At 52.0% G+C, this 26681-nt stretch overlaps 1 protein-coding gene across 1 annotated transcript in view; it reads left to right on the forward strand.

The window, feature by feature from the left end:
* The window catches only part of SIAH1 (siah E3 ubiquitin protein ligase 1), an 81957-nt gene that overhangs the window by 33401 nt on the left and 21875 nt on the right, over positions 1–26681 (forward strand). The window lies entirely within an intron of this gene.

The following is a 26681-nucleotide window of genomic DNA, read 5'->3' on the forward strand; positions in this document are numbered from 1 at the left end:
ATTTTTACTTTCTGTAAACTCTAAAGGAAAAGCAAACCTGTGCCTTTAGGAGGGGACAGCAGCTGAGCAAATGTTAATTAAGGCTGTGTCCAATCACAGACCAAAGACTGGTACAAAAGCCTGGGGAGCACGCGGACCGCGGGGAGGCAACGAGGCCCAGGAACAGAGCTCGTCAATGCCTGGTTCACGACATGCGTCTGTCGTCATCACAGAGGGGGGAAGCCCAGCTTACTTCACTCCCAACGTTGCTTTTCTTTCCTTTGTGGCCTGAAGACTGTTCGCTGGAATGAAACCCTGGGCCCAGAATCCAGCGAAGAGGCTGCTGGTGAAACAGGAAATCACACAGTTTCAACCCACTACCTGGAAACGCAAGCACATCTCATGTATTCATGGTCACTGATGCCTTTATTGGAGCGGGAACATCTAATACTTCCGAACAACACGGTTAGTCTCCATCATCGGAATGGCACAAGCTCCGGGGACGAAGCAGCTAAGCAAGGGGCAGGGTGTGCTTGGTGACTCCACCGTGAACATGTCCCCTGATGCCTGGTGCTAAGGCACACGTGGGGCGTCGCCTGTCCCAGCACCTGCTGACTTCAGAGGCGTCAGCACCCTCAGCCCCCGTGGCCTGACCCCCTCCGGGTACTGGGCTCAGCTCCAGGCCCCTGAAGTCAAGCCCAATTCCAGGCTGCAAGAGGTCACAGCGAGACTGGAGAGTGTTGGCTGGCTTGTTTATTTGATTAAAAACAGAAAAAAACTCCACTGCTGCAGAACAAAGGGTGCAAAGCCAGCCCCCTGGGCCTGGACCCGGGCCAGGCTCTGTCATTTTCCTTCCATATTTTATGCTTGGTCAATATGGAAAACGGCACTACTGCTTAGCAACCAAAATTACAGAGCAAATTAGGTCTGAAAGGCCCATGATATGAGCAGGAGCTACAGAGGAGAGAAGGGTCAGGAAGGACTGAGCTCACGGCCAACCCCACTCTGAGCCTGCACATGGCCCCAATAACAACCGCCTGAGTGGAGCACTCTGTGGGCTAGGCTCCCCCCAAAGTGTCACACATTCATTATCTCACTGCTCCTCATGGCAGCCCCAGAGGTAGATGTACTGATTACCTCTGTTTTCTCACAAGGAAAGGAGGCACAGAGAGGTTAGCATGGCCCAAGGTCACACAGCCAGTGAGAGGTGGGTCCGGAATTTGACCTTCAGACCCTGGCTTTTTGGTGGCATGCATGGTATAGCTCCTTATGCCCAAAACATCCAATGACTTTGGTCTCTGGCTCTGGGTGGATCACAAATAACCTTCCTAGCCTGGGTTTCCTCCGCTATAATAAATGTTCCCGCCCTGGCCAGTGTTGCTCAGTGGTTAGAGCACTGGCCTGTGCACCAAAGGGCCGTGCGTTCCATTTCTGGCCAAGGGCACACACATGGGTTGCAGGTCCAATCCCTGGTCCAGGTCTGGGTGTGCCCAGGAGGCAACCGATTGTTGTGTCTCTCTCACATTGATGTTTCTCTCTCCCCTCCCTCCCTTCCACGCTCTCTAAAAATTAATGGAAAAAATGCCCTCTGGTGAGGTTTAACAAAAAAAAACAACACACAAGTTCCTGACAACAGTCCTCACTGGGGATGGGGAGGAAGGGGGCATAGGCCTGGAAATGGAGCTCGGCGTGAAGAGCAGCCCTTATTTCGGTTTCCCTCCCACCATGAGGTGTAGTGGTTGGTCCCAGGGGGCAAGAGAGGGTCTCATTCCGGCCTCTCCCACCCAAGCTGTCCACCCACCCAGCAGGTCTCCTTTTCCCGCACCGGCCCAACAGGAAAGCTGCTTGCAGACTTCAGGGGGCCAAACACTCAAAAAGGGGCTTTGGGATTCTGAGCCTCACCCTAGGAGCCTCGTTTCTTTCCCAGACCCCTCAGCTCCCTTCTGGAAGGTCTGGAGTAGGGGAAGGATGCCAGTCCAGCTCGGTGACAGGTGCCTGCCAGAGTCCTTTAAGTCTGGGCAGTAGCCTGCCAGCCACATCCAAAGCTCTGAGGTCATCTCCCCTGATACTGGAGACTTGGCACCTGCCGGAATCCTTGGTGGATTAGGATGCCAGGACTGCCCCAGATCTGACGCCTCGCTCCCTGGCGCCTGGCAAAGAGGCCTGGGAGGAGATCGCCCTCCACTGCCCATGCTCTGGCTCTGCCTCAGGGGCACGGTCCACCCTGCCTGCACCCAGTTGGCAAGAAAAGGGGACCCCTTCTGAAAACCTCAGAGGCTCTGAACCGGGATCCAGCCTCCCCCTGGCGGCCCGTCAGTGCTGACGCCAGCAGCAGTTGCTGAGAGACAGCAGGCATCGCAGGTGCAGGCAGAAGGGGTTCCCCAGGGCTCTGGCGACTCCTCCCGCAGCTGCCTGGGGCTCTGCCCACATCCTGGTTCCTCTGCAGAAGCCCGAGGTCACAGCCAGGAGCCAGTGGCTTTGCTGAGAAACCTCCTGCCTGCAGCACGTAGGCTGCTCCGGCAGCATCTGAACGGCGTCCCTGGGGCTCTGGTTGCCAGGGAAACCACAGCAGCCAGAGCTGTGAGCTCACGGACCACCAAGCAACCCAGACAGCTCACACTCTCCCACGAAAGGTCTCAAAAGCTGGTCCCCACCCTGTGACGCAAGGACAAACAAGAAATATGAGACCAACGCATGTAAATAAATGTAGGCCGTGTCAAGACACCTTTCTTTGAAACCCCATCCTCAGCTCTGAGGTCGCGACCTTCCTATCACTTTTTGTCTTAATATTACCTGGCTTTTATGAAATAATGGTGATGCTGGAGGAGCTGGGGTATTTCCATAAATACCTTTTTACCTGGCAAAATTGTTAGCAGCCGTATTTGATGGCGCCTCCATTTATCTCTCCTCCCCCGTCTAATCTCTCCTCTCTCTCTCTCTCTTTCTCCCTCTCTCTCTCCAAATTCACTAAAATAGTGCAGGAGCCTTCTGTACCTGGTACAGTGAGGTCACAAAGAACGGGTGTGGTTAGCTTTACCTGGGTAACCATCACAAAGGAGATGATGTTTGAGCTAAATCTTGAAGTGTCAGGGGCTAGGGGTAGGGGCAGAGCTGAGGAGAGGGCGCGCCGGTGAGCCACTTGTTCGAGATGTTGCTATCAGGGTGTCTCACGGAGTGGGGCCTCCTCAGGCCACGGAGCCCAAGCAGTCGGTGGGCACCAGCTAACAGCAGGCCTTGAGGGACAAGCCAACACCTGTGGACGTCAGCCTGTGAATTGCTGTCCTCAACATCACCGTTTACTGTCCTGGATTCAAAATTCCATGCTGGACGTGGGCAGGAAGGGGAGCAGAATGGCAGCCGCCCATGGGCAGAGGAACGGGGCCTCCCTGGGGAAGCTCCTGGTACTGGCAGAAGCAGCCTCCCCCGACGGGCCGGGATTCTCAGGCTGCACACTGGGGTTTCTGGATTCCCTATTGGAATAGAATGGGGCTGACATTTATTTATTATTATTTTTTAAATCCTCACCTGAGGATATTTTTTCCATTGCTTTTCAGAGAGAGTGGAAGGGGGAGAGAGAGAGAAACATCGATGTGCGAGAGACTCACCATTGGTTGCCTCCCACACGTGCCCCGACCGGGGCCAGGGATCGAGCCTTCAACCGAGGTACGTGCCCTTGGCCAGAATTGAACCCAGGATCCTTCAGTCTGCAGGAGGACTCTCTACCACTGTGCAAAACTGGCCAAGGCTATTTATTTTTTTATAACTCAATTTAATTTTGTTCTGAGCCTCTGTTTTGCTGGGTGGCAGAAATGTCATCTAAGGCAATTTGGGGTGCTAAGCCCATTCCTTGGGCTGCCTCTAATTTCTGGGCACTTACCAAGGGCAATGACCCATCCATCCCCAAGCTTGCCTTGCGAGGCCCCCTGCCCAGCGCTCTGGGCGTAGGGCTGCTCTCAGTGGGGCGGGCCTGGCATCACTCCTGGAAGCCGCCCGGGCTCCGGCCCTTTCTTTAACTCTTGCTGCCTTCCGGAGCCCTTCCTGGGAAGGGGCTCCGATGCTCTGGTCTTTGGCTCCACTGTCGGCCCCAACCTGAGGCTCACAAAGCACAAGGGTCCAGGCCCTTCTCAGGCCATCAGTGTTCCTGCAGGGCTGTCCTCTGCCCCGTCCTCTCTCCCAGCCCCTGGGATCCACTGCCCTGGGGGAGGGGTGTGGGTCTTACGCATCATGGACCCCCCCTCACCGTTAAGCATTAGATGTATCCTTTCTATTTGTCCAAAGGCACTGGCATCTAAGCAGGAAAAGAACATTTTCTCCCTACTTCACAGCCTTCCACTGAGGCACCCAGCAAGTCTGGGCTCAGCTGCCTGAATGGTGCAGAAGGAGCCACAGCTGGGTGTGGCTTCTGCTCCCGAGGCTCTGGGATCCCCTTCAGACTGTTCTGTGCCAGGTATTTGCCGCTCCATCTGGTTTTCTCCTTAATTATTAAAAGAAAACAAATAAGTTCAAACTTCTCCAGCTCCTGGCTGCAGCGCTGGTCTGGCGCCATCTCGGGCGAGTTACCTGCGCTTCTGCGGGTGACCCCGCTGCGCCCCAGCCGCTCCCCGGCCCGGGGCGCGGGCGTGGCCGGCCTGTTGGGGAAACTGAGCTCGTGGGCCCTGCAGGTGGGTCGCTGGTTCCTCTCATTCCCAGGCTCGGAGGTTTGGTTTCCTTGGCTTCTCAGCTTTGTGCACTGTGGGATGAGAGATTACAAATGGGAAAAACCGTCTTGCCTGTAGCAGTTATTGCTAAAAGTGAAACGGCGTTTTAGGTCCATATTTTACATTAAAAAACATTTCCTCGGGCCACCAACAAGCATCCTCCACGTAGCTGTCCCCTGCAAAGGAACAGCTCTTTCTGTCTTTCTTTTCTTTCCATTTATTTTCCAGAAACGGGAGCTGCCTTCCCTGGAAATGTGTTTGTGGTTAAGAGATTGAGTTCTGTTTTTGCCACTTGCCACCTGATTACTTTGAAGAGGTGATTTGTATCCACTGAGCCTCAGTTTCCTCATCTGTAAAGTGGGGATGCTAATAGTTCCTACCTCAAAGAACTGTTATGAGAATCAGATGAGTGGATACACATATGTGCTTAGGCCATTGTCTGACTCGCAGTTAGCCCTCAGTAAGTATTGGCTCAAATTATTCTGTGACCAAATTGTTACTGTCCTGTGGCCCGTGGGAATTTATGGGGAACCTGGCATCAGGAATCCAAGGTTTTAAACTAAAGGAAGACCATGCACAGGAAGGAAGTGAGAAAGGGAAATGCCAGAGATTTCGGGCCACAGGAACAAAGCAAAATAATATCCTTTCAACTATTAACAGCAACAGAGCCGGCAATTCCTGTCATCCTGCAAAACAAGTAGCCTCTTCCTTTCTGTCATTTGAAGGATAAACAGAGCCCCTCCTGCTCTCCCAACACATGCCCAAGGAAGTAACTGGAGAACCAGGTCCACAGACAGTGTCCTGGTGGGTGCTGCTCACAGCCCACCTCTATCCCTGGTTGTCACGCTTTCAGCCTCTCGGCAACCCAGAGCCTGGGAGTTTCCCCCATGAGCTTCCAGATGAAGTCCCACCTTGTCAGGCTCCTGGATGATCCCATAGTATGGACTTCCAGGATGGGGTACTTGGGCAAGGGAGAAGCAGAGAAGCATCTTTGTCCATGGATTTCAGAAGCATCCCTTAGGATTCCAGAGCTGGACTCATTGCCTGGAGCCCACTGGCTTCAGCCTCTGCCTCCTTCAAACAGCCAGCTTCTCAGCTGCTCATGGCTAATCATCACCACCACCACCATCATCACCGTCGTAACCATCACCACCACCACCATCACTATCATCACCACCAACACCATCACCACCACCAACAGCATCATTACCACCATCACCATCATCACCACCACTACCATTACCATCACCACCACCACCATCACCACCACAACCACCACCACCATCACCACCACAACCATCACCATCATCACCACCACTACCATTACCATCACCACCACCACCATCACCACCACAACCATCACCATCATCACCACCACCACCACCATCACCACCACCACCACCATCATCACCACCACTACCATCACCACCACCATCACCATCATCACCATCACCACCACAACCATCACCACCACCACCACCACCACCACCACCATCACCATCACTACCATTACCATCACCATCACCACCATCATCACCATCACCATCACCACCATCACCATCACTACCATTACCATCACCATCACCACCACCACCATCACCACCATCACCACCATCACCATCACTACCATTACCATCACCACCACCACCATCACCATCACCACCATCACCACCATCACCATCACTACCATTACCATCACCATCACCACCATCATCACCATCACCATCACCACCATCACCATCACTACCATTACCATCACCATCACCACCACCACCATCACCACCATCACCACCATCACCATCACTACCATTACCATCACCATCACCACCACCACCATCACCACCATCACCACCATCACCATCACTACCATTACCATCACCATCACCATCACCACAATCATTAACACCACCATCACCATCACCACCACCACCATCACCATCATCACCACCACTACCATCACCACCACCATCATCACCATTGTTGGGAATGTAAATTGATGCACCAATTATGGAAGAAAGTGTGGCGATTCCTCAAAAAATTAAAATTAAAAGTAGAACTACCATGTGATTCAGAAATCCTATTTCTGGGTAGTTATCTGAAAAAAATGAAACTATCTTAAAGAGATATCTGCACCCCATGTTCAGGGAAGCATTATTTACAGTATCCAAGATATGGAAACAAGAAGATATCAATGGACAAGTGGATAAAGGAGATGTGGTGTACACACACACTGGAACCATAAAAAAGAAATCCTGCCAGTTACAGCAACATGGGTGGACCTACACAGTATTATGCTAAGTAAAATAAGTCAGAGGAAAACATATGAGCTCATTTATATGTAGAATCTAGAAGGAGGAAAACAACAACGTGAGCTCACAGACATGGAGAACAGATTGGCGGTTGCCAGGGGCGAGGAGTGGAAGGCGGGCAAAGTGAGTAAAGGGGTTACAAGGTACAAGCTGCCCGTTATAAAATAAGCTTGTCCTGGGATGTGATGGACAGCGCGTTGACTGTAGTTAACAGGACTGTATTGTATATGTGACAGCTGCGAAGAGGGTAGATTTTAAAAGTCCCCATCATGGTCCGGCTGGGCGAGGCTCAGCGGTTGAGCATCGACCTAGGATCCAGGCGATCAGGGTTCGATTCCCGGTCAGGGCACATGCCCGGGTTGCAGGTTCGATCCCCAGTTGGGGGGCGTGCAGGAGGTAGCCGATCAATAACTCATCATTGATGTTTCTCTCTCTCTCTCCCTCTCCTTTCCTCTCTCTGAAATCAATAAAGATATATTTTTTTTAAAAAGTTCCCATCATGTTGCAAACCATATTTCCTTGGATTAAATGGCTTCTTTTTGCAAAGAATGTTCTCAAAATTTTTCTTAACTATGTGTGGTGATGGGTGTTAACTAGACTCGCTGTGGTGACCGTTTTGCAATGTTTAAAAATACCAAATCACTACGTTGTACACCTGACTAATATATGTCAGTTATATTTCAATTTTAAAAGATCATAAAATGATTTTTAAAACAGGAATGAATATGGAGTAAATTAACACAGGGAGGAATGATCGAATAGATGAAGCCTTTATCATTGCCTCTTATAAGGCAAAATTTAGGGGAGTTGAGCTATTTCCCATTCCTCCCTGTCCAATACCTGTCAGAGCGGCTGTGCCACAGCAAACTCAATCCTGCGAGTTGAATGAGTGAATGGGTGCTCCCCTGAACCTGGGGACTCCTAGTGTCTGTCATGCTGTACAGTAGAGTGCATAGCATATGCTCTTTAAATGGTTGACAGTTAATGAATGGAATTATTAACAACACACATACCACTTACACATGACCGAAATAATATTTCCCAATATCGTCCATTAATATTTACTGGAAACAATTTGCTACAACCACATGACAGCTGGGTTTCTTAGCAAGTTAAAAAAACCCCACTGTGGGGAGGGGGCTGTGCCTGAATCTAAAAGACTGTCCGTGTGCGTTCCTAGGAGCCCTGCGGGTCTGCCCCTCGCCTCCTGCGCCGAGGCTGCGGGGCGAGCCCGGGGCGAGGAGGCGGCGCCCGGGCAGGCGGGCTGCTGGGGAAGTGGCTTCCTCAGCCACGTTCTCTGGGATTCGCCTTTTCTATTCTCAACATTATTATCCAGTTTCCATGTGACTTTACACGATGCAAGGTAAATATTAGGACAAGTACTTCTTTGCAAAAGGAAGCCATTTCACCCAAGGAAATATGGTTGGTTCGTAGTGATGGATGGTGTTTGGACAAGCTGACTTCGTACAAAGTCAACATTTATGGGACTCGGAGCAGGCTCCGTGGCCAAATAAAGGCTCCCACCTCTGCTCGGCCTGGTCCTCCATCACACAGAAGCAGCCAGGAATGGGAGCCGCGGAGAAGCGGCCTTTGGAAACGTGGAGGTCGAAAGGCCACGGCCGAGGCCAGAGGCTCCTGCCCGCTAGCCCCAGGGGCGACCCGCGTCCACCTGCTGCTCCGGGCGCTCCGTGGGCTCCCGTCAGCACGAGCCCCCCTGCTCCCGCACCCCGAGCTCAAAGCTGAGCAGGGGGCAGCTTCCTTGCCGCCAGCCTCAGGAGCCCCTCTCCCTCCTCCCTCTCTTGCTGGGAATGTTCTTTCAAGAAACAAAAGCTCCGAGACCAGGAAAGGTGCGGCTGAGAGGCAGGGTGCCCTGGCTGTCCAGCCACCTGTTGGTGGTGCAACGACGTGACTGAAAAGAGCGAACGGGAGGCTGGCCCGGGCCCCGCGCCCGCCCCCGCCCGCGGTCTGCCCGCCTTCCTCGCGTGTGCCCGCGCTCGGGACTCAGCTCCACTCGCTCGCCTCTTTCCTGCCTCCTCCAGGGACCGTGGCTTGGAGACTCTGCCGACACTGACTCCCAGCCCCTTCCCTGCCTCTCCATTGTTCTCGATTACAGGAAACCACAGCTCCCAGTCCCCCCCCCCCCCCCCAAGCGGCTTCCAGGCAGCTTGTGTGATGGGAGAGCCGGTGGGAAACTGCAGCATAGGAAGAGGGAGAATCGGGCGTTGCTCCCTCTTGCTCGGCCTTAGGTGGCACCTCCAGCAGCGGCTGTGTCTCTTCTGTGGCTCCAACTTGCAGAGGACAGCCCTTACGTGGCTCTGACTCCTTCGGGACAGCTCTTGTTGCCACCTGGCTGGCTCCACAGGCAGCCCGGGCCCTGGTCTAGCTTCTGCCAGCCAGCGTGGACTCCGGGCTCGCTCCCCAGCCTTGGGGAGTCCTCCTGCTGTCGCTGAGCTGTGTTCTTCACTGTCCCCTGCTAACTTCTCATCTCTCCATTCTCCGTGCAAAACCAATTCCTTGTATTCAATTCCCTCTGTTCAAAGATCAGGAGTAATCTCAGGACTCTGACGGATACAGAGAAGCCCCAAGAGGAGTTAACCAAGGGAGTCACCCAAGTGTTTATTTACAGTCACCACTGAGAGGCTCTGCACAAGTCGGTCACTTGGCTGAGACTCACCCAAAGCTAAGGCTAAGGCCCACTGGCTGGAAAACCCGGGTGGAACACAGTCACCACCTGTGCCTGTGCCTCCAGAAACCCACCAGGGCTCCCAGCCCTGGCCCTGACCCTGCTCCTTGGCCCTTCCTCTCAGCGTAGAGCTGGCCCCACCTGGCTGCTTGGTTTGAGGGACTAGCTCCTTTCTGCCGGCTCTTTGGCCCAGTGGGGCCTCCCATTAACAACAGGGTGTAAAGAAACAGATCACAGTGGGACTTAATTTGGAGCCACTTAAATAGGTGGATTTTAGAGCCTTAATTCCCTCTGTTTCCTAACGGTGCCACTGAGAACCTGAGGGCTTGCGGGCTCCACCTTCAGGTGCGGGCGGGGGCTGCCCTGCAGGCAGGAGTTGACCCTCGGCAGGAGAAGGCCGGGTCAGTCTCCAGTGCAGGACTCTGTGGTCATTTTCTCCTTGGAAATGGGCCATTATTGGTGAGAGGACCAGAAAGGAGCTCCGGGGAGGTGAGGGGAGCAGCAGAGCAGCCCGGTGTCGAAGGGCCACCCCTTGCTGTGGGGACCTAAGACTCCACCGTCTCCCTTGCTGGAAGGGATTGCCTCCAAGCCACATGCAAGGGCCTCCAGACGCAGGGCCTGTTCCAGTTCCCACTTGGGACGCATATCTTTTAAAAGAAAGAAAGAAAACCCACTCTGGAGGCTTGTTGCCGTCTGTGGATTTTACCCACAGTCTAGGCAACATGGCTTGATGACTGTGGACTGAGAATCCTGCCAGCAGCCCACGCTCCAGGGTCCTGGTGTCCGGAAGGGCACGGCTGGTCAGACGACCATGGCGGAGGCTGTCCCTGCGCAGCAGGACTTACCGGCCAGCAAAGTGGGGAGGACGGGTCCAGGAGCGGGTTTTGCATCAGAGAAACGAGAGGAAAGCTGGGTTTATTCCCTCTTTCTAGTTTCGTAAGCGTCGGTTGACTACTTACTGGTTCAGGCACTGCGGGCTCTTACCTTCCCTCACCTGATCTTCACAACCCTGGAGTCGGTGCAGCGAGGTCACTGCCTGTGGCGCTAGCTGCAAGGGCAATGTTTAGACTCCTCAACCCCGGAGGCCAAATAAACATCTGGTGAGGCAAGGGTCAGCAGCTGGAGAGGCAGAGGGAGGCTCCCAGCGCAGGGACGGTGGAAGCGTGCTGATGGGAGCGCTGGGCCAAAACAGCGGAATGAGAAGCCCGCGGGGAGAGGAGGACCCAGCTGGGAGGGAGACGTCAGTGCCAAAGCGAGAGCAAGTTCCTGTTCCATCCCGACCTTTGACCTGCAGGCGCTGCCTGGGGTTTGTCTTCCTTCAAGACGCAGCCCCCCCCCCCCAAAGTAAACTGAAGTGATGACCTTGGCGGACTGGATGTGAGCACTAAGGGAAAGGAAGGGGTCCAAGATATTTCCGAGTCTCTCTGGTTCCACGTGTAATTCCCTCTGGGTTAGTGTTTTTTAAAACGTGGTTATTGGAATAGCATTCCTCAGATGAAAACATATGCGTTGAATTAAACAAAATGCAGAAACCTAAATTGCAAAAACCTGTGCACATTTTAAAACCAATGATGAGTGGTTTACATTGCACTTGACAGATAATTTATTTAGAGAGCGGAGAAAATGACCCTTCTCAAGTTGCATTCACGTGATCTTTTCAAACAGCTTATTGAGACATGATTCACAAGTCTACATCTCACCCATTTCAAGTGAGCGATTCAATCATTTTCAGTATACTCACAGCTGTGTAACCGTCACCACAATTAAGTTTACAACATTTTATTTACCCCAAAAGAAACCCTGGACCCTTTAACAATCACTCTTCATCCCAACCCCACCTCCATCTCCCCAGCCTTAAGCAACCACTAACCTCGCTGTCTGTATAGATTTGCAGATTCTGGACATTTCACATAAATGGAATTCTGTCATGTGGTCTTCCGCGACTGACTGCTTAGCATGAACCTTCTTTTCAAGGTTCATCACGCTGTGTGTCAACACCTTATTCCTTTTTGTTGATGCATAACATTCCGTTGTATGGACATACCATGTTTCATTTATCCATGCGTCAGTTGATGGACACGGGTTATTTCCACTTTTTTGGCTACTATGACTAATGCTTCTATGAATGTGAGTGTACAAGTTTTTGTGTGGACATAGATTTTAAATTTTCTTGGTATATACTTAGGAATGAAATTGGGGTCACATGGCAGTTTCTATTAGGCTGTTTCCCACATGGCTGTCCCACTGCACATTCCCACCTTCAGCGTAGGAGGGTTTTGATTTCTCTGCGTGCTTGCCAACACTTGTTATTATCTGTCTTTTTTATGACAGCCATCCAGCTGGGTGTGAAGTGGACTCTCATTGTGGTTTTAGTGTGCACGTCCCTGATGGTTAACGAGGTTGAATATCTTTTCATGCATCCAATTCACCTTTGAATTCTCTAACTGCCCCCCTGCCCCGACCCTGCTTGTTTAGACCCTTACCATCTCTCCCCTGACTGGTTTGCATCCTTCCTCACTGGTCTTTCCATCTCCCACTCCACTCCCTAAAATGCAACCCCAGACAGTGTCACTCTCTGCCTAATACCCTGAATGACTCCCAGTCACCCAGAGGACAGAGTCCAAACTGCTGGGTGGGGCATTCATTTCCCTTTGCAGTCTGTCTCCAGCTGATCTATGTCCCATCTCTCTGTTTCCTCTTATGCACCTGTGCTGTGGCTTTCCCCAAGCTGTTCCCTCTGCTTGTCGCCCCTTCCCTGAAGTGTCGATCTAGGCAGCAATTACTGTTCTTCAAATAGAATCTGAGTGAAGGCAGGCAGGCCCTTCTTCTGCACAACTCCAGGGACCACCACTTTTATTGAAATCCGTGTCAGGAGACAGCCAAGTATACAGCCCACAGGACAAAGCCAGCCCGCTACCTGTTTTTGTATAGTTCATGAACCAAGAATACTTTACTTTTTTTAATGATTGAAAATAATTAACATGTAGCATATTTCACGACACAATTTCAGTGCCTATAAATAAAGTTTCGCAGGAATTTAGGCCAGCTCATTTGTGTACATATCACCTATGGCTGCGTTTGTGCTATAATGGCAGAGTTGAATGGCTGCAATGGAGATGGTATGGCCCACAAAGTGTAAAATATTTACTGTTTGGCCCTTTACAGAAAATGTTTGCCCATCCCTGGTCTGTATGAATGGCGCCAGCCCTCTAATGGTTATCACAGGGTGTAATGCTGTGTCTCCTTCCCCCACAGATCTGTGCTCCAAAACCTGAGGCTGGCTCTCTGAGTCTCATCCATCTTTGTAGCCTCAGAGTGTCGCCCAGGGTCTGGCACGAAGAGAGACCTCCATAAATGTCTGTGCCACCGCGCTGAATTAAATATTTCCTGGATATGCTGAAGATGAACTAATAAAACACTAAAGATTTCAGAATTAATGTAACTCACAAAAAAACGAAGACAGCCCTTGTCAACTGATGGTCATTGCGCCAATTCAGTGCCAACAGGGATCCCCAATTTGGTGTGGTGAAGAAGGAAACTACTCAGTGCAAAACAGCTCAGCTGTGAGACCACCACGGCGGTGGAGCTGCTCTGGGGCAGGCGGGCAGGCCCCTGGCCCGCCAGACGGCTCTGCTCTGCGCCCAGCCAGCCTGCTCTGCGCTGCGGGGCCTCCGCTCTGCTGAGACGCCTCGGGTAGCCCAGCCCGGCCAGGGAGCCCGCCTGTGCCTTAGGGGGCGCTGGCGAGCGGCTCCCACGCCCACAGGGGAGCTGTCTTATAGGGACAGAAGTGCCCACCCCGGTCTCTGATTGGTCCATCGTCATGCAGATTAGTACTCTGAATCCCCGCAGCGTGATTGGTCCAAAAGGCACTGATTGGTCAGAAGAGAACCTACCTCTCTGATTGGTGGAAGCTGCGGGCTCTATGGGGAAAGCCTGGTCCTATTGGCTGAAATAGGATTCCAGGAAGCCTCTATAAGGGCTGCTCAGCCCCCGACACGGTGCAGGCAGGCAGGCAGGCAGGCAGGGCAGGCTTCTGCTTGAAGTGCAGTATGCGTGCGGGGCTCCTGTGCAGACAGGGCTGCTAGGCTTTGGTTTTTAAAATTTGAGCCCAGTTAGCCACCAGGAGCCTTTCTTAGTAGGTGTCTTCCCCCCCCCCCCCCCTTCAGGGTTCACAACCTGCTGACAAATTTCTAGATCTGTTGTTTCTGACTTTAAACACATTCCACATTTCAGCATAACTTGTATGGTTTCTTCTCTCTCTCCTCCCAGAGAAGGACTGATTGGCATATTTCATTGAATCAAATTATATTCATTCACTGTGGTTGCTGTCGGATGTTGGACAGGTGGTAGAGCCCCTGGATCCACTGGAGGTGGCCCGGGCTGCACAGAATTGAGAGCCACGCCTCGGGGAACATGGTTCATGCAGAGACTCATCTGGTGAGATCAGAGCTCTCGGTGAAGAGGAAGCCTGGGCTCTCTGGAGAAGTCAATAGAAGAACTCAGAAGCTGTTACACTCAAGAAGTATTTGTGCAATGCAGGGGAAGGCACTGGGCAGTATGGAACCCATGCTTGTGTGCTGGATCCCGTGAAAAGAAGGCACCTGGCCTTCCTCATCTCATTTAGTATCTTATTTCAGTTGTGGGCACAGACCTGGAGAGGGGACGCCACTTGTCCACACATGCTCCATAGAGCTTGTGTTCTAGTCCTGGTATCGCCGATCCCCAGCTTGCACCTCTCTCTCTGCCAGAGCTCTTGCTGGATATGGAGAGCTTGCTTTTACCAGGGGGCTTCAACAGGCCTTTGCTGCTCTTGGTTTCCCTGAAATTTATTTATTCTCCTGCAGGAGAAAAGTCCTGACCTCTGAACATGAGTCAGAGGCCTTTCAAAGATTGCCCTGTGTCCCCCACCATCTGTGTCTTCATATCCTCTCTCCTCCCGGATGGGGAGAATACAGGAGGCAACCAATTGATCTCTCTCTAGAATCAATGAAAAAAATACATCCTTGGGTGAGGGTTTTTTAAATTTAAAAATGAAAGTAGTCACCATATTTGCAGACTTCCTGATTCACTCAGGGCTTCTGCCCTCAGAGCCTCAGAGGAGGTGGCCCTGCTTGGCCTCCCTGCCCCGAGGCCCTGAGCACAGTCCAGCCAGCTGGCTAATTGCACAGTAAGGTTTGCAGCCCTCCCGCAGTGCTTCGATTCTTAAACCTTCTTGGAATTTCAGGCCATCCCAGGTCTCCCAAAAGACTCACGGAGGGAGTTTCCCACACCCGATGTTTGCTGGCCACGCCAGGCACTGTTAGGATGTACCCCTTTCCCTTCCCAGACCTGGCCAGTTAGCACCTTTGGTAAGAGCAAATAGGTGTATGGGGGCGGTTGGGGGGGGAAGGCTGTTAGGAGAGACTCACTTTCAAGGTTTTTAATTTTTAAAAAATTCTGTATTTGAGTTTTTACAATGTGCATACATTACTTTTGAAAAAAAATAAAAATAAAAATAAGTGAAGGTATGAATAGTGACTGATAAACTCCCAGGGGCAACCAGCCTGTGGAGGCCAATTCTGTGTCCTGGGGAAGGCCCAGCCCTTCAGATGAGTAGGAGGCCTCCTGCACCCAGAGGCTCGCCTGTGACTCAGACGGTGCTCAGGCAAGAGGGAGTCACAGAGGGTTTAAGTGGTGGGGGGGGGGTACAGTGTCTGGTGGCCATGAGCACTCACATTCTTCCTCTAGGCTTGCCACAGGCATACTGTAAGCTTCTTATAAACTTCTTGTTCCGTTCCAAACTTTGATTTGCCCCACTCCATCCCAGCCACACCACCTCCGACTCCCCAGTCTGTACCTTCTCAATAAATAAATAAATTCCCCGGTGCTCAAGCAACACGCTGATGTGTATTTATGCTTCCTCTCCCTCCTTCCGAGGGAGTCCTAGTCCTATGGATTCCTCCCTGGTTCACCCTCCTCTCTCCGCACTCAAGCTATGTCCAAACCCAGACTGCCCCTCACCTGGGTCACTGTTGCAGCCTCTCCCTGGTCCCCGCACCCCTGTTGCCCCTCCCCGGTCCTCTGGGACTTCACAGCCAGAATGCTCTTGTTCAGACACAAATCCGAGCCAGTTTCTCACTTAAGCTCCCAACACACGTGAGATAAAACAGAAGCTCTGTGATACGACCTGAAGGATTGTCCTGCTTCTGCCCCAAACTCACCTGTCACCCCACGTGCCTTCCACTCTCCACGTGCACATTTACCGGCAATTTCAAGGTTTTTCCTGTAATTTGGCGTCTTGGCACTTGCCTGTTCCCCTGGGATCTGGATTTCTGCACAAGAATCAGCTCCTTTCCTCTCCTCTCGCCCCCTCCCCAAATTGTACCCACCTGACCCTACCTACACTCACTGGTAGAAAAACCAAATGTTTTCTTCTTCACCAAACCCTCCCTGCTCACTGACCAGTGGGTCAGGTCCACATAACCCTCATGAGTCTTTTGGCTGATTTAAAAAGATTAAATCAACCAATTAAGTTCAGAGCTCACCAAGTTGGGGGATATCATTTGAGAACTCTTAGAGGGCTCCAGGAAACAGCATCATGTGATGCGGGGTGCCGTGGGGAGCACTGAAGCACCCCTAGGCAGTTCCGGCCCGACCTCGAGACCAGCAGTGCACGGGGCTAGGAGGATGGCAATGCCCGCTCACTAACCCGCAGGGCCTCCCTCTACCAGGGCCTTCTCGGACCAGCTCGTTTCCTCAGCCACAGTACTTTTCGAGCTGTTTATTACCTAGCCCAACTTGTGCATAAGTTGTTTTCAACAAATGCACGTTTCATTCCATTCAAAAAAGCGGACCTTTGAAGACCGGTGGTCAAGTCTGGGGTCCCAGCCCAGCCGGTGTGGCTCAGCGGGTGAGCTTCGACCTAGGATTCAGGAGATCGAGGTTCGATTCCTGGTCAGAGCACATGCCCGGGTTGCAGGCTCGATCCCTGGTGGGGGCGTGCAGGAGGCAGCCCATCAATGACTCTCATCATTGATGTTTCTATCTCTCTCTCTCCCTTCCTCTCTCTAAAAAAACAAAACAAAAAAACACACCAAAAGACTGGGGTCCTAGACAGTGTACTGTTTGGGGGAGGTAATTTTCTGGGCCAGGCCAAGCTGCTTTTGTCGCGAAGTAACAACTGGTTTTTAGTGGAAAACTCAGGGAGGGTTGTGCAGTCGTGTCCTCGCTCCGCTCCCCCTTCGCACAGGCTCTCCACGAGCAGAGGCTGTGTACACCTCGCTGGGGCAGGCCTGTGTGTAGACACGTCTGTAACGAGCGTTTAGGAGGCGCACGAGGATGTCACAGAATTCTTGTGTGCGTGCCAAGAAGGGGCAGGACTAGAGGGGAGCCTCCTGGCCCGTCCTTGAGCTCCGAAGGACCCCGAGGAAAGCCCCCCGCTGACAACCCAGCTCCAGGGCACGGACCTGAGGCCGGGTGGGCTGCAGGAGGAAGATGCCCCGCGGCCCTGTGGCCCCTTTCGCAGCGTTGCTCCGGCATGTGCGGCCCCTGGCCTACTCCTGCCGGCTGCGCGCCAGGTAACCTCCCCGCAGAGGCGGCCCAGCTGGCTCACCAGGGCCCGCGCCGCTCGGCGGTCAGCTGGCGGTTGAGGCCACGCTGGGGAAAGGGCCCAGGCCCACTGAGAGCGTTTCAGCACCCGGACTCCCCTGAGGAGGTCCTCATGCCTCATAGAACCAACAGGAGGCTATCTTTTTTGTGGAAGGGAGGGAGGGAGGGGGAAGGAAGGAAGGAAGGAAGGAAGGAAGGAAAGAGGGAGGGAGGGAGGGAGGGAGGGAGGGAGGGAGGGAGGGAGGGAGGGAGGGAGGGAAGGAAGCGAGGGGGGGAGGGGTAAAAGATAAAAGGTGGCAGGCAGGGGCACAGTGTGCTGTACAGAAATGGACTTTGGCCCAGAGCTCGGTGTGGAGGCCACTACGAGGCAGCCTACTGTTGTGACCTCGGTTGGGCAAGTTACATTTCCCGAACTTTATTTCCTCATTTATAAAGTGGAGGAAACAATTGATAAAATGGGAAATCCTACTGGGGTGGCGAGGATTACGTGAGTTAATGAGGTGGCTGACGTGATGCACGCAGCCGATAGCCACAGCCTCCCTGGAGCAGTTTTGTCGTTGTTCCTTTTCACCCGGGTAGAGATGAAGCGTTTCCAGGCCAACACCTTCACCTCGCAGACGGGGACACTCAGGGCGGGGCACTGACTTGCCTGAGCTCTCAGCAGCCAGGGCTTAGGGGCCTTTCCCAGTCCCTGGCCATTGCTTGGCCCCATTCTGTGGGGCCCCTGTGACCCAGCTTCGGAGACAGGGAGGGAGGACATCTGAGATCCCCGCTGGGGAAGGAGTGGGAGAAACCTAACCCTACTGGGACTTTGTCAGCTCCCCAGCAGGCCTGTGTCAATTAGTTTAATGGAGTCCTTTGTGTGGACCCAGGTAGGGAGCAAGAGGGGACAGTATTTATTTGCTCTTTCCTTTCACTACCTGGGTTTCACAAAGGTGCATCCTCATATTGACTTAGAGGCCTTGGGTGTCAGGAAATCTATGCTTGCCCATCCCTGTTGCCATGACAGCAAGGTCCTGAAGGGTGCCAGTGGCATCATGTCCTGCCTTGTTCTTTAATACCCAGAAAAAAAAAAGTGACCACTCAGATCTTATACTCTTTCCAAGAAAAGGGAAAAAAAGCCAACCCTGTAGTTCACGTAGTTTAAAGAATCACACAAATTATTTGGAAGCTGCTGAACTGGATGCTTAACAAGATGCCGACCTCCCTTGGCCTGAGCCTTGGCTTTCTGTCTCAGTCCCGATGTTCTAGCATGGCCTTTGGGTCCTGCAATACCTATCAAGCGGGCAAAGGACACCTAGAGATCTGACCCCCACCCTCACCCCTGCAACACACAAGTACACATGACTCACACACACACACACGACACACACACACGACTCACACACATGACACGCGCACACACACACACAGGCCACCAGTACCAAGTGACCACGTGTCCAGGTTTAGAGGCAAGGACTCACCTCTTCATTGTATGAATATCTCACTTTCCTGGGCCAAACATTTAGCAACTTGCTGTGGATTGAATACCCCAATCCCATTTTCATGTAAATATCCTGCACTTTCCCACTAAATCTTTCCTCCCAGGTTGGGCAGGCAGGAGAAATTTGCATTTTTCATTCAAGAAGGAAACATTGAAATTGGGTAGAGGAACCCAGTGGTTTTTCCTCTTTGAGTCTGGAAAATCATTTTGGTTCGCATATTACTCCAGCAAGAAAGAGGGATGAAGGAATTAACAGTGTAAGAACGGGAGCCCTTTAATCCTGGCCTCCCTTGAAGGTAGCCCTCCCACATGCTCTCTGGCTTTCTGTTTCCATCTGCTCCCTTGGAGGAGTCTGGAAAGTGTGACCTCAAAGGGAAGGAGAGGCGGGAAATATTCTGGGGGACTTGCCCGAGGCAAGAAGATGAAGAAATGACTAAGGGATGTGCGAAGGTGCTAGAGTTAGTTATGGGGGCAAAACATAGATGTTTAACAGAGAACAAAATGAGGGCACTCAGACCAAACCGTCCCTATCTAGAGGGGGAATTAGCAAAAGGTCGTCACAACCAAGCTGGGGAGACCCGGTGACAGGGCACTCTCGCTCTGGAGGGAAATGGGAGATGGATGGGCAGAGGGGCGGCCCTCCCGCTAGGGCAGATGAGGGAGAAGGGGGGATAATCGACGGAGAGTTAGGAGAACTCGGGGTGCATCCACGCTGCCTTGAAGCGGGGTCCATATTTGGTGAGTGGGGCGGCTCAGGGTCTTCCAATGCAAGTAGCCCATGAATCGTCTGTGCCTCTGATGGGTCAGGAATACAGGACGCCAGGCCTGTCCCGGATGTGCTACAGCCTCCCGTAGCCCAGTGGGACTGTGCCCTTCCCTCTGCCTGGAACTCATTTCCTCTGGGTCAGCTCTATTCAGTAGAGGTTTCTGGAGTGATTCGAATGTTTTTATTAACCTGTGCTGTCAATACAGTAATCACTAGTGAAATGTGGGAATTCCACGCTTGAAATGAGGCTAGACTGACTGAGGAATACATTTTTAATTTTATTTAATTTTTATTAATTTAAATTTAAATAGCCACAGGCGTCCTCCCTGTTGGAGACTAAGGTCCCAGCCATTCTCGGGCTAGGTCCTTTGCAATGCTCAGATCTCAGCCCTCAACAACCTTCTCAGAGAAGCTATCCCTGAGGACTGCCGCCTGCTGTGGGCAGAGAACGCCACCCCCCAGGATGTCCATGCCCCCCAGAACCCGGGGCTATGTTGCATTACACCGCAAAGTGGGATTAAGGTTGCAGATGGAATGAAGCTGCTAATCAGCTGAGCTTGAAATGGGAAGATTATCCTGCATTTTCTGGGTGGGCCCAACTCAACCGCAGGAGTCCTTAAAAGCAGAAGGAAGTATAGAGCAGGATAGGCAGGGAAATGAGACGCATGAGAAAGTAGCGAAGATCTGAAACCCCCCTCGCTGGCTTTGAAGACTGAGGAAGGGGCCGCAAGCGAAAGACTGTGGGCGGCTCCTGGAAGCTGGGAACGGTGGGCAGCCAGCCAGCAAGGAGGCGGGGACCTCAGTCCTACACCTGCAGGGGACTGAATCCTGCCACAACCTCCCAGGCAAGCACCTGTGTCTGGGAGGGAGGTGAGGCCAGAGCCAGGCACTGTGAAGCCGAGGGGTGCTCAGAACACCTGGGGTGGGGCAGGGGCAGGGGAGACGGCCGTCAGGGGAGGTCCAAGGTGGAGCCGTCTCTCTGTGCTGCCCTGTTCCAGGGCTGGACTCTGGGAAGTCTGCAGATTATAAACTCCAACCTGGTATGCCAGGTCTTTATGAAGGTATATTTGTCCACGTGGGAGAATAGGACATTTTTATTAGCGGTCTGTTAGCTTGCTTACACTTTTTAAATATTTGGGCATATGCCTGGGCCTCGGTCTGTGCCCTCGGTCTGGCCCCACAGTGTGGGCAGCAGGCATGTTGCTTACTCTCTACCTGGAGCCTCACCCCCGTCCACTCAATCTCCCCGTCACGTGGTTTTACTTCCTCAGAGCACCTAAGGCTGTCTGAGGCTATATAGGTGTTTGTTGCCTAATCGCTGCCTTTCCCCATTAAAGTGGAAGCTCAGAGAACAGGTCTGTCTTGCTCCATGCTGTTTCATCAGCAACTGGATGGAGTGGGTGCTTAATTGGTATTTGTGGGATGAGTGGATGGGCGAATGAGTGAAGGGGGAGAGGCTGGCGGCTGGGAAGACGCGCTTCACTTTGCACGGGGCGTGTGGGAATGCGGGTCTTCGAGTAATCTCTGCCCCGACCCTTCCCCACTCTGGAGAATTGGAATGGGGGTCGCTGAGGTTTCATTAGGTTTTTAATTTCGTGGGATATTACAGGAAAGGGGAAAATCCTAGTGGTTCCCAGCCAGGAGGCTCCTCTCATCTACTCTATTACTTATCTATTGCCAGGTAGCAAATTACTCCAAATGTAGCAGTTTAAAACAGCAGACATAGATTTTCAGTTTCTGCGGGTCAGGAATCACAGAGTGGCCCAGCCAGGGGTTCTGACTAGTCTCTCCCGACATTCGGTCAAGCTGTGGGCCAGGGCTGCGGTCATCTGAGAGCTTGACCGGGGCTGGAGGAGCCCCTCCAAGACAACTCACTCACAAGGCCATTTCCTGGACACCTCGGTTCCTCACTGGCGGTTGACAACCGGCCTTGGGATGTGACATCATTCTGGCCGCCATGTCACTGACACATGGAGTGGAAATTGTAGCCAATGGGTCAGGGCTGGGGGAGGCTCAGGAGAGGAAGGCCGTACCCGGGGGGCACGGTTGACCTTGACCCTGGTCTGCTCTTGGGGCTTGCCTGGCTGGTGTGTCTTAGTGAAACCTTTGGCAGGAAGCAGGTCTGAATAGAGAGAAAAGTAGGGCTTCCTAGAGCTTCCCACGCACCTGAGAGGCTAAGCGGAGCGGCTGAAGCTTGGCTGCTGATTCCGTCCGGGCCTCAGGAGAGCCAAGCTCTGAGGAGGAAGGGCCTCACGATACACATCGCGCCCCAGTTCCACTGCCTGGATCCGGCTCCGATGGCCGCTGGCAGTTGGCCTTGATCACGAGCCCCATCTCACAGGCTCTGCATAGACGAGCTTTGTCATTTCTCTGAGGGAATCACTGCCGTGTCTCTTCAGAGAAACGCCCGGCCCCGAGGAGACGACAACTGAAACCGCTCCGATGACCAGGTTTCATTAGGTGAGTACTGATTAAGCAACGGTGGCCCAAATAACCTCAGTGGCACCGACGTGGTTTCCAAGCCCGCGAAGTCTTGCCAATGGAAGGATGTCCGGGTGGGATCCTGTGAGTATCGGTTTCCCTCGCTCTGGCAGGGACAGGATTAATTAAATGCCTGTGAAGTGCTTTGAAAGTTTAAGCTGTTACAAATTATTGTTCTGTGTAAGAGGGAAAAAATAGAATTCTTGGCTCATTAGAGCTGTAATGCTGAAGCAGAGTACTTTTTTCAGGGTATCTTTGAGAGCTACTTTTTTATTAAAAGAGAGAAAATGAAACGTGTCTATGGATACACGCAGGAGCTTGCTGGGCAGCCGGCTGGGTTCATCGAGGTTGCTGTGTATTAAGAAAAGAACTGTGAGCCCGGCTGGTGTGGCTCAGCGGTTGAGCGTCGACCTAGGATCCAGGCGATCGGGGTTCGATTCCCAGTCTGGGCACATGCCCGGGTTGCTGGCTCAATCCCCAGTCAGGGACGTGCAGGAGGCAGCAGATCAATGACTCTCTCATCATTGATGTTTCTATCTCTCCCTCTCCCTTCCTCTCTCTGAAATCAATAAAGATAAATTTAAAAGAAAAAGAAACGAACTGCGAGAAGCCACTTTTTATTGACTACCTACGAAACAGTTACTAAGAATCAATTGCTCGCATGTGTAGGGACACTTCACGGAAATACTAGCAGCCAGGCATTTGCTTTCTTTCCACAGGACCGAGGGACCGGATCTGAGATTGTGCCCGTGTGCCTGGGCTGTCAGTGATCTCTGAGGCCTCTTCCACCTCGACTGAGCCAGGCAGGGCCTCCCGTCTTTGCTGGCAGACGTGCCAGGGCCTGTTGGCCTTGTTTCCAGATGTGAGGTCTGCAGCCTGCGGTCCTCAGTGGGCCCTCCCTCCTCTTTCAATCCGTGTTGACCAGGACTCATGCTTCCCTTTGTCTGTATCCGGTTCCTGCGGCAGCTGTAACTGAGGATCCCCAGTGTGTTATCTTTCCATCCTGGAGGCCAGAGGTCTGAAGTCTGTCTCATCAAGCCAAAGTCAAGGCTCCTTCTGAAGGCATCAGGGGAGAGTCTGTGCCCATGCCTTTTCAGCACCCTGGAGGCCACCCGTGTTCCTCAGCTCATCCCTGGCATCGCCCTGACCTCTGCTTCGGTCCTCGCCCCTCCCCCGACTCTCCTTCCTCTCTGTTGAGACCTGTGGTTAGTTACCTCCGCTGCACCGGCAGAGCTCAAGATCAAGTCCTCGGCTCAAGAGCCTTAACTCAGTCACACCTGCAAAGTCCTTTCGCCACGCAAGGGGGCATACTCCCAGGTTTGGGGATTGGGTTGTGGTCATTTTGGGGGGCCGTTTTCCTGTCTGCCACAGCCTCTGTCTCTCAGCCTCCTCTTGTCTCCCCCCTGCCTAGTCAAGCCGTTTTGCACGTATTAACTCACCTAATGGTCACAGCCCCCCTGGAGGAGAGGTCTGTTGTGACATATGAGGAAACCAAGGCAAAGGGTTCAGTTGCTTTCCAGGGGTCACTCATCTCAGACCCAAAGGTCACACAGACCTTATCTCTGTCCTTGAGGACTTTTTAACGTCTTTGTTTTTAAATGAAGTGATTAAAATTCAAAATACTTCGAGTGAAAAACCAGTCTCCTCTCCTCCACCCCATTCCAGCGGCTGGCCCTCCTGGGAACCAGGGGAGGAAGCAGGGGACCCTCACAGCCTGCGTGCTTCCTGTGGCCACCACTTTACCCTAAGTGCTATACACACGCCTCTTTGTTTTTAATTCACAGAGAGTCTTAGATAGTTCTCCAGATAACACAAAATACACTTTTATGAATCCTTCCTGAATTATTAATGTGAAAACCCTGAATTTAAAAGTTCTTGAAGAAGATTTGAGGGCTCTGGAAGAGAATTTGTGTGTAAAAAACTGTATTCCTCAAAATAAAGTGTATTTAAAAAAAGGGAGAGAGCCTGGCCGGTTTGGCTCAGTGCTTAGAGCATTGGCCCGCGGACTGAAGGGTCCCAGATTCGATTCCGGCCAAGGGCACTTAAGTCTGTTGCAGGCTTGATCCCCGGCCCTGGTTGGAGTGCATGTGGGAGGCAACCAATTGATGTGTGTCTCTCACATCGACGTTGCTATCTCTCTCACCCTTCCACTCTCTCTGAAAAGCAATGGAAAAAACAGAGAAACAATTTGCCATGGTCTCCCTCCCAGCAGCACGCCCATGCCGTTTCCTCCCCACTCTTCTTGCCCCACAGGCGTGTGTCTCCTAAACTCTAAGGGACCCCAAGAGACTTGCAACCAGGGGAGCGGCAGGCAGCAGCAGCTCATCCCAAGCTAACCCCCTGAGCCTGTCTCCAAGGTCCCCTTTCCTCTGACTTCCCAGTGAGTCAGAGCAGCCCCGCCCAGGCTCTCCTGTGTCGTCTTCTGTCCTAAGCCCGCTCTTGTTTCACTGTTCCCAGGTTTAATAAACGCACTCTCAAAATTAAAAAGAAAAGAATTTATGTGTAAACCATTAGAGGTCCATATACTTTAGTTGAAAGACAGCTTAGGCAAAGAGAGGAGGCTCTGGAGGCGGCAGAACTGGACGCTCACTTTCTCCCACAGTGATGAGCACACGTCCTTGGAAAGGTCGTTGTCTTCTCTGAGTTTCCTCATCCGGAAAATGCTCCCTTTGTAGTGTTTTCATTAAGCAACCCATAGCTTAAGCACACATTAGGAGGTCAATAAATACTCGTTCTTTCAAGAAAGGAGCAAATATCTGCCAATGATCCACGGAAAACATGTAAAAGGAAAACTGAACAGATTCTGGAAACAGGAAAACTGAAGCCAGAGGTTTTAAGGACACGGTCCTTGTCTAATATGTCTCCATTTGCTCAACTATAATGTGAGGGCTGTCTAGGGGATCGAGCCCACAGCCTGGGCATGTGCCCTGACCAGGAATCGAACCGTGACCTCCTGGTTCATAGGGCGCTGTTCAACCACTGAGCCACACCGGCCGGGCACATACACTTTTTAAAGGCTAAATTCTAATGACTATAAAAAAGACATGGACCCATGGAATGAGTATGTGTGTGATTTGGGGGGGGGGGGGAGAGTGGGAAACAAGGATTGTACAAACTGCATTTCAGATGACTTAGACTGGCATTTGGAAAGTAAATGTTGTTAATATCACCTACCCCCCACAGACCACTAGGTACATAAAAACCTAAATGATTTCCTAGCTTCCTGCAAAACTTAGTGCCTAGCATATACCCTTTTTCCTGAAGAAACAGATTACATTCAAGGAAAAAAACCTGTTGTGGGCTAATGCATTTCCTGATCATTCAGGCTTTCTGAAACTTTCTGCAGTTAGGTCCAGCCTCATTTTGGGATGCTCAGGCTATGCCTCCAATTTCTTTTCCCCCACGTTTGGCAGAATTTGTTTGGGATGCTGTTTAGTACATTCGCCAAGCCAAAGAGTGACTGGCTGGTAGCAGGTGTGTCTGATAAAGAAATGTTGTTTCTGCTCTGCTTCAGCATGTCTGACATGTTAGGGACCTGCTCTCCTCTGCGTGGCTGATAGGAATCTCTGAGAGGGAGGAGTGTCTCCCACTTTCAAGCCAAGAAAGGCTCTGGGTTTGGCTAACAGCAGAGCTAAGCTTGGAAGGGAATGGTAATGTCTTCCAAGCTCGCTCCGAAGCTACATGATAGATAGAGATTCATGGTCTAACATGAGAGAAGACAGAAGTAGTTTCTTAGGCAAGAGATCTCTGTGATTGCTTAGAAGCCAACGGCCACGCGTGGTCCAGGAGTGAGGAGTTTGATCTCGTGAGCTGGTCTGTGGTAAAGCAATTGTACTGACATCAGACACTTGGAAATCATCTGTGCTGCCTTCGCTGGTTTTGCCGACCTTGAAGGCATTCTCTGGGGTTGTGTGTGATCCATGCAAAGGCCAGCTTGCTTTGACTAGTAGAGGACAGCTAGAGCGACTTGAATGACAATGACAAGTTCATCGAGTAAGTCAGTGAACTAACAGAGGCTTCATGGAGCAGAGGTTTGAGAAACGGGCCTTCCAAAAACTCAGGGGTTGCAAAGACCCATACAGTGAGCTACCAGCTGCAGCAGCAGCAGGATAGACTTAAGGCAGCGCTTGTGTTACGGGAGAAGGGCACTGGCGGCGGGGAGGAGGAAGAGTCAGGCTAAGGTGGTTTTTTGTTTTGGGGAGCATTTGGAAAATCACTCTAGCATTGTATTGTTGTATTGGGGGGACGATATGGAGGTTAGGGTTTTATATGAACCTCTGTTCTCGAATGCCTCCCACCTCGAACAATTCGGTTCTCGACCAAGTCATTCACCAAAAAAGAAATGACTTGGTTGTTGAAAAAAATTTTGGTTTTCAACCTTGGACAATCCTTTCATGCTGCATGATCAGTCACAGGCCTCTCAGGTGACAGACAAAGGAGAGAATGCCCGAGTATGAGTCAGTTTAGCCCTAAACCTCGTGTCATCAACATCTCAGGAAATTGTGCTGTGAATATTTTTGGTTTTTTTTTGCTTTTGTTGCTGCTTATTTTTTATTTTACCCCACCCCATGACTCCACTTACACCCCCCCCCCCCATGGGACTCCCAGCAGCTGCCCCCACCCTGGCCATGGGGCAGGTTAGGGGTGGAAACCAGACAGGCCAGACAGCATTCGTCTGTGGGGGGGTGGCCCCGCA

Source organism: Miniopterus schreibersii, assembly GCF_964146895.1.
Source record: "Miniopterus schreibersii genome assembly, chromosome: 18".
NCBI lineage: Eukaryota > Metazoa > Chordata > Mammalia > Chiroptera > Miniopteridae > Miniopterus > Miniopterus schreibersii.